General features: G+C 43.1%; 1 pseudogene; it reads left to right on the top strand.

Moving 5' to 3' along the window:
• The first annotated feature begins 4534 nt into the window (after positions 1 to 4534).
• LOC102863416 lies at positions 4535 to 4849 on the top strand (annotated as a pseudogene).
• Positions 4850 to 7811: the final 2962 nt, after the last annotated feature.

Below are 7811 nucleotides of genomic sequence, written 5' to 3'. Positions count from 1 at the left end.
CCTTTTATTCCCTTCTCTTGTCTTATTGCTATCGCTAAGACTTCCAAAACAATATTGAATAATAGAGGTGATAATGGGCATCCTTGCCTAGTTCCTGTTCTTAAAGGGAATGCCTTTAACCTCTCTCCGTTGAGAATGATGTTGGCTCTTGGGTTTTCCTAAATACTTTTTACTATGCTGAAGAAACTCCCCTCTAATCCTATTTTGTTAAGTGTTTTAAGCAGGAAAGGGTGTTGGATTTTGTCAAAGGCCTTTTCTGCATCAATTGATAGGATCATGTGGTTCTTGTCCTTTGCTTTGTTAATGTGATAAATTACATTAATTGTTTTCCTTATGTTGAACCATCCTTGCATACCTGTTATGAATCCCAGTTGGTCATAGTGAATTATTTCTTTGATGTGTCGTTGTATTCTATTTACCAGTATTTTATTCAGTATTTTTGCATCAATGTTCATGAGAGATATTGGCCTATAGTTTTCTATTTTGGTGCTGTCTTTTCCTGGCTTTGTTATCAAAGATATGTTTGCTTCATAGAATGAGTCTGGGAGAATTCCATCTTCTTCTATTTTCTTAAATAATTTATGTAGAATTGGTAGCAGTTCTTCTCTGAATGTTTGATAAAATTCACTTGTAAAACCATCTGGTCCAGGGCTTTTTTTGGTTGGAAGTTGTTGTATTACCTTTTCAATTTCCTCTTTTGTAATGGGTCTGTTCAGATGTTCAATTTTGGTTTGTGTCAGTTTAGGTAGGTTGTGCATTTCTAAGTATTTGTCCATTTTCTCTAGGCTTTCATATTTGTTTGAGTATAGTTTTTCATAGTACTCTAATTTTAGCTTTTTTTAATTTTAGTTGGGTCTGTTGTGATGTTGCTTGATTCATCTCTTATTCGGATTATTTGTGTCTTCTCCTTTTTCTTGTGAGTTTTGCTAGTGGCTTATCAATTGTATTGACTTTTCCAAAGAACCAACTCCTAGTTTTGTTGTTGGTTGGCTTTTTTTAACAATCATGCAAGGTTACTTTTATTCAAGTTTAGACAGGAATTAACACTCATATGTCGCTTTCTTTGACAGACACCACATTCTAATCAACATTTCAAGAGACATCAATGATTTCACAACTACTTGTAAGAATGCGTCCTTACTTGGCAGCTAACATCATGAGTATTATTTCAAGGAACTGGTAAGTGAATAAGCTTAAAGGACAACTGGTGGTGGTGGTGGTGGTATTGTGTACTTTCAAGACAGAACTCTTGGCTGACCCTCTAACTGGTTTTCAGAGACAGTTAATCACAAGGGAGATTACCCATCCTGCTCCCACAGAGAAGCTGGTGGATTCTAACCGTGCCCCTTTGGGATCGCAGAGCAGCTTCTGGCCACTAGGCTACCAGAGCTCCTGAAAATGACAACTGTCATCCTCTACTAAATCACAAAATGGTTCAGAGTAAGCTAAGTTTTCTTAGAGCAAGCCAAGTTTTCTGTGTGTGGTTACTGATGCTAATGTGGTTTACTTATTTCGAAGAACAAGACAAGACACTGAAATATATTAACGATTGTAGACGGTGGTTGGCTATTGACGCTTCTCCCCCCCCCCATGATTTTCTTTATTAATTCTTCTTGAAAATTTCCATTGTGACTGTCTTGACCTCTGTGTATTTATGAAGACCATATTCTCCCCGTTTCCCCCCTTTTCTATACATCTTAAATTAGCCAAAGGGGCACTGGATAGAATCTTTGGGCTGGATTTTAAAAAGCCTTATTCCTCAGGGATCTCCTCCACATTCCACTTTGGTCCCTTATTTCTTCCTACTCTCAGGAAGGTGGATTATTTTTATCATATTGCCCTTGTCAGTCTGAAGGCCTTGACTTCTCTAGGGGTCACAGGATTGCCAACAACTTACTTCTTAGCCCTTTCAACACTCTGCCAAACAAATTCCTCATAAATTGATTCTTCCACAAAAAATCCTGGATACAGCTACACAACATAGGTCTTGGTTGGAGGATAATCCCTGGTGTGCAAATTCAACCACATTGTCCAAGTAGCATCTGCAAACACAAAGTGGGGCTCTGTCCACCAAGCTCCAGAGTCATCCTCTTCAGATTGCTCTTCCTGGCTGTTGTTGTTAGCTGCTGTCGAGTCGAGTATGACTCATAGTGATCCTAAAAACAAAAGATCTGAACCCTGTTCTATCCTGCACCATCCTCACATATCCTGACACATAAGAGCCCATTGCAGCAGTCACCATGTTGATCCACCTGGTTGAGCATCTTCCTCTCTTACCCAACTGCCCACCCTTCCCAGCATCATGTCCTTCTTCAAGGACTAGCACCTCCTAGCAACATGCTCAAAATATGTGAGGTGAAGCCTCATCGTTCTTGCTTCAAAAAAGCAAAGCACTTTGGGTGCACCCTGTCCAAGACATATCTGTTCGTTCTCTTGGCTGTCCATCAAATGTTCAGTGCTCTTCTCCAACACCAGAGGTCAACGCAGCTTTTTAAATTAATTTTCCAACTTGTGTTGACCTGTGAATGCCCCTTTGTTGATGTTCATGCAGGAAGAAATGGCTTCTCCTGCTATGGGCCCATAACCGGGCATAATATTCACTATTCACAGGGGAAACTCTGCCTCTTTTTCAGAGATGCCACATAAAGAACTGAGAGAGGTGTTGGCTTTGATGGCTTGACAACCACAGCGTTTCCACAGCTAAGGTCAGGCCCTAACTTCCAATTAAGTATGACCAACAGGAAATTCCAAAGAATGATGGGGCCACACACACACCAACTGGCTCATGTCTTGTATAACAAAAAGTCTCCATCTGTAAGTATTGTCCATCCATGGATGTTGTCAGCCCTGACTGCACAGTAATTTTATTTTCTTTATTCTAATTTATTTACAAAGTTTGAATACATTGTTTTTCACAAAAGATCCTTCCCATTTCCTTCACCCCACTCATCTGAACTCTTACATCCATCAAATGTTGTTATGTGTCGTCAAGGTGCCTGCAACCCATAGTGACCCTATTTATGTACAGCAGCTCTGAACTCTGCCCTGTCCTGAGCCAGTCTTACTGACTCCAACATACCTACCCCCATAGCCACAGTCACTAAGTCAATCCATCTCATCCAGGGTCTTCCTCTCCTGCACCATCCGTCCACCCTTCCGAGTGTGATGTTCTTCTCCAAAGACTGGTCCCTCCTGGCCACATGCCCAAAGCATGTCAGAAGGAGCTTCAGAATCCTTGCTTTCAAGGAGCAGCCTGGTTTCACCCTCTCTAGGACCAATCTGTTCTCATAGCAATCTGTGGTATATTCAACACTCTTCTCCATCACCACAGCTCAAAGGCATCAATTCTCCTTCTATCACTCCTAGTTATTATCCAGCTTTCCAGTGTGTATCAAGTAATTGTTGTAATAAGGTAATCTGGGTTTGCTGTGATGTTGAACCTTGTGCTGTTGGGGTGTCAAATGCCATAATGATTTCCCAATGTGGACAGTGGTGAAGATCCCAGTTGTAAAACAGGTTTGGAAGCAGGAGTGGCATCCACTTTCTAAACCACATGCCAATGGAAACTCTACAAACTTGGAGAAAAAGCAACAGCTATAGAAAGACACTAGGTCTTTTGTTCATAAAGTCGCTATGAGTGGTGCTTGACTCGACAGCAGTCAATAACAACAACAAGTGGCCTAAATGTTAAGAAGTTACACTGCCAACCCAAAGGCACATGGTTCAAATCCACCAGCTGGCCCATGAAAGTATGACAGACAATCTATTTCTGTGCAATTTATAATCTCTGCAGACCTGCTGGAGGGTCAACTGTGAGTCAGTTGTGACACAACAACACATCACAAGAGCATTATTTATTAATTTTTCACTTCTCTCTCTCTCCCTTCCCATTCTTGGTAACCAAGAATGATTCTGCATGTAAACCTTTCTTGAGCGTTTTATAATGGTGAAATCAGACAATATTTGTCCTTTTATGATTGGCATAGATCCTTTTTTTACAGACACAAAGAGACAACAGAAGGAACCCCTGTGACTTTTGCCCTAAAACATCCTTTTAACTTGAAATTGAAGATAATACCAGTTTTTACTGTTGTTTTGTACCTTTGAGTCAGAACCGACCTACAGCTGACCCTCCAGTGGGTCTTCGGAGGCAGTTAATCACACGGGGAGAGATTGACCAGCTTTCTCTTACAGAGCAGCTGATGGGTTCAAACTATGCACCTCTGAGTCTGCAGTGCAGCTTCTTGCCACTAGGCCACCAGAGCTCCTAGAGGTAAATAATAAATATTGTGTGCTACAGGGTCTGAACCAACTCATCACTGAGCCTCCAGCAGGTTTACAGAAGCTGTAAATCACACAGGAGGCAAGTGCCCACCTTTCTCTCTCAGGGGGCAGATGGTGGATTAGAACTCCCTGCTTTGGATTGGCAACGTAATTCTTTATCCACTAGGCCACTAGAGCTCCGTAAAAGAAAATAAATATGTTTATAAAATAAATAATAAGATAGGGACGTCGGGCTTGGGGTGTTAGAACCATGGCCCGATTTGTCTGTAACCTGGTGGAGAAGGTTCTGGAGATGGTAAACGCTGCCCTGACTGACTCAAAGCCTTGATTGGCCACATTTTGGCACTACGCCAATGTGGAGCTGGTTCCTCCAACCCCTGCTGAGATCCCTACAGCTATTCAGAACCTGAAAAGAACAGTCAATGGGGATCAAACTGGTCACTCAAAACAGCTCAAAGTTATGGAAGCTCTGCTGAACAATTTAGTGGTGGCCACTGAGGTGTGGATATGATTTTACCTAGGTGAGATCATAGGTAAGTGTGGCATCATTGGCTGTGATGTTTGAACACATCTGATTATACTTCATTTATGTGTTCTTGGGACCATGTGTGATGAGATTAAAATCTCAATAAAATAGATAATACGTGAAAAAATAATAATACCTGTTAAAGAGTGTGCACCTGAGAGCAAACAATATCAGACCCAAAAGGGAATGTTTGTCCAAAACTAAAGTTAAGAAAGCAGGGCAAGACAGAAAGATACATGGAATGGAAACAGGGGAGCCAGGCAGGAAATAGGGACACATATCCAGAATTGCAACCAGTGTCAAAGAACAATTCGCATAGGAATTGTTGCCTAGAAAACAGATTTTCCGTATCCACTTTCACCCTGACTGAAATACAGCAATACAGCCAATGCAAACCTCTGACTGTCCAGTCAATTCCGAAATGATTGCCAGTTCCCCTCCACCAGGTTTCTGAAGCTATAAATCTTTACTACAGGAAGAGGCTTGCTATTCTTTTTCCAGAAGAACGGCTGGTGAATCTGAGCTGCTGACCTCTCGGTAAGAAGCCCAACAGGTAACTCAGTATGCCACCATGGCTCCTTTAAAAAAAGATACTATGAGCTAAGGTGACCTGGTGGGTAAAGAGTTGCACTGCCAAAGCAAAGGTAGAAGGTTGGAATCCACAAGAAGCAGCTCCGTGGGAGAAACATGTGCCATCTCTTCCTATATGTTTGCTTTGTTGTTGTTGAGACCTTTGAGTTGGAATTGACGGTCGGAGGAGATTGCCCATCCTTCTCCCGCAGAGCAGCTGGTGGCCTTGAACTCCGTGCCTTCGCGACTGCAGTGCAGCTTCTTGCCACTAGGCCACCAGAAGCTCATAACAAATAAAAGCTAAGGATGTTACATCACCACCTTGTGGTGACACCCAAAACTGCAGTGAGGTGGTTCTCCAGGGTCATTCCCTACCATTCCTTGTCTCCTAAGAGCCCCGATGGTCTCCTTGGCAGAGAATTGCACTGCTAACACAAAGGCTGTACCTACTCTGGTGGTTCAAATCCACCCGTGGCTCCAAGGAAGAAAAATGGCCCAACATCCTCTTGTACACTTTACAGCCCCAAACCCAGTGGAGGGTGAGCTGTGTAAGTTAGTTCCAACTCCACAGCAATGAGACAGAGAGAGAAAAAGTGAGATCGTGTCTTTGGGGCTGGAGTTATTAGATGTGGGTCAGGAGGCAAGTTTTACAGCAATCACGAGTTAGAGTAAATAGCAGTCAAGGCCAAAAATCAGAATTGTGGCCCAGCATGCAAAGTAGGGGCAGCTAGTGGATTCAAACCACACCCCTTCAGTATTGCAGCACAGCTTCTTGCCACTAGGCCACCAGAGCTCCCTTCCTTCCGTCTTCTTCTGATACTTCCTGGATCACTCAAGATCCTGCTCAAAGCATCTCTCAGGACTTAAACTTGATGCTTGAATTTGTTCTTTCAGCTTGAGAAATGCTGAGCGAGTTGTTGAGATGATTTTTAAATTCAGGTGGGAGAGACTCAAGGTATTATTTTTGTTCTTGTGGACTTGTTTTTCTTTTCTTCAGTATCAATTTGTACTTACACATGAGTAATGGGTGGTCTACTCTACAGTCAATGCCTGGTCTGGTTTTGACTGCTGATACTGAGCTTCTCCAAGACATCTTTCTGCAGATAGAGTCAGTCTGATTCTTGTGCATCAGATGAGATTTCCATTTTCGTTTTTTTAAAAAGTATTTGCTATTAATAAATAATTGAATAGAGGTTCTACTAGTGCCTAGAAGACCCAAGGAATGTTCAGGAATCAGACCATTCATGTCTGTCATGGGGATTCACATTCACCAGCCTCACCTCCCACGGATCACCCCACACTGAGCTCTTCTATATCATTGACCATGAGTCAGTGAGTTTCAGGGCTGGGTTTGGACACACCTTGTCTGTCCTTTCCAAGGTGAAGTGATTGCAGGAGCCTGGAAAATGCTTCCCTCTCACTAGTCCACCACTACTCCTTCCTTCCCCTGTTCTAAGGTTCTGTCCCATGCTTAAATGCAAATACGTGGCAGGAGGAGCTCTGGGGTCTCAATAATTAAGGTCAGCTGCTGCCTGAAAGACTGTCAGCTCAAACCATCTCCAGGAGAAAAGCCTCGTAATCTGATCCTATAACGATTGTTGCTGTTGTTGTTAGGTGTCGTCCAGTCAAGTACGGCTCAGGCGACCCGATGGACACCAGAGCTGAGCCTTGTACGGTCCTGTGCCATTCTCATCGTCTCTCATATCCCCGAGGTACAATCTACCTCCTGAGGGTCTTCCTTCCTTTCACTGACCCTCCACTTATCCATGCATGATGCCCTTCGCCAAAAACTGACCTCTCCTAACAATCTAGAAAACCCTCTGGGGTAATTTTATCCTATCACTTGGGGCCATTCAACATCAGCTAACAATACCCACCATTGGAAGAAGTAGCTCTGTCACTTTAATGTAAGCTTATCATCAAAAGTGAAAAGTCAGAACTGGAACAAAACCTGTAGATTTGACAAGCTAATAGCCAGGAAATTAAAAGAGGTATTGCAATGGGAAAGTCTGCTGTTAGGGACCTCTCCAAAGTTCTGAAGTGCAATGGTGTCTCTCTGGAGTCTAAGGTGTGTCTGATACAGGCCATGGTCTTTGCAATCACTTGTTATGTGTCAGAGAGTTGGACAATGACTAGGAAGGATAGAAGGAAAATTGATGCCTCTGAGCTGTGGTGCTGGAGAAGAATGCTGAGGGTAACATGGACTGTTAGGAAAACAAACATTCATCCTAGAGAGGGTTAAACCGGGCGGCTCCTTGGAGGCAAGGATTCTGAGGCTTCGTCTAACATACTTTGGACATGTTGTAAGGAGGGACAGGTCCTTGGAGAGGGACGTCATGTTTGGGAGGGTGGAGGGACAGCACAGGAGGGGAAGGCCATCTATGAGGTGGATTGATTCAGTGACAGGGGTAATCGGGGTGGGTGTGTCGGA

The sequence above is a fragment of the Elephantulus edwardii genome, unplaced genomic scaffold, assembly GCF_000299155.1.
Source record: "Elephantulus edwardii isolate Elephantulus edwardi_28Jun2011 unplaced genomic scaffold, EleEdw1.0 scaffold00151, whole genome shotgun sequence".
In the NCBI taxonomy this organism is placed as follows: Eukaryota; Metazoa; Chordata; class Mammalia; order Macroscelidea; family Macroscelididae; genus Elephantulus; species Elephantulus edwardii.
The sequence above is the reverse complement of the archived record's forward strand: the minus strand, read 5'-3'. Positions and strand labels throughout refer to the sequence as shown.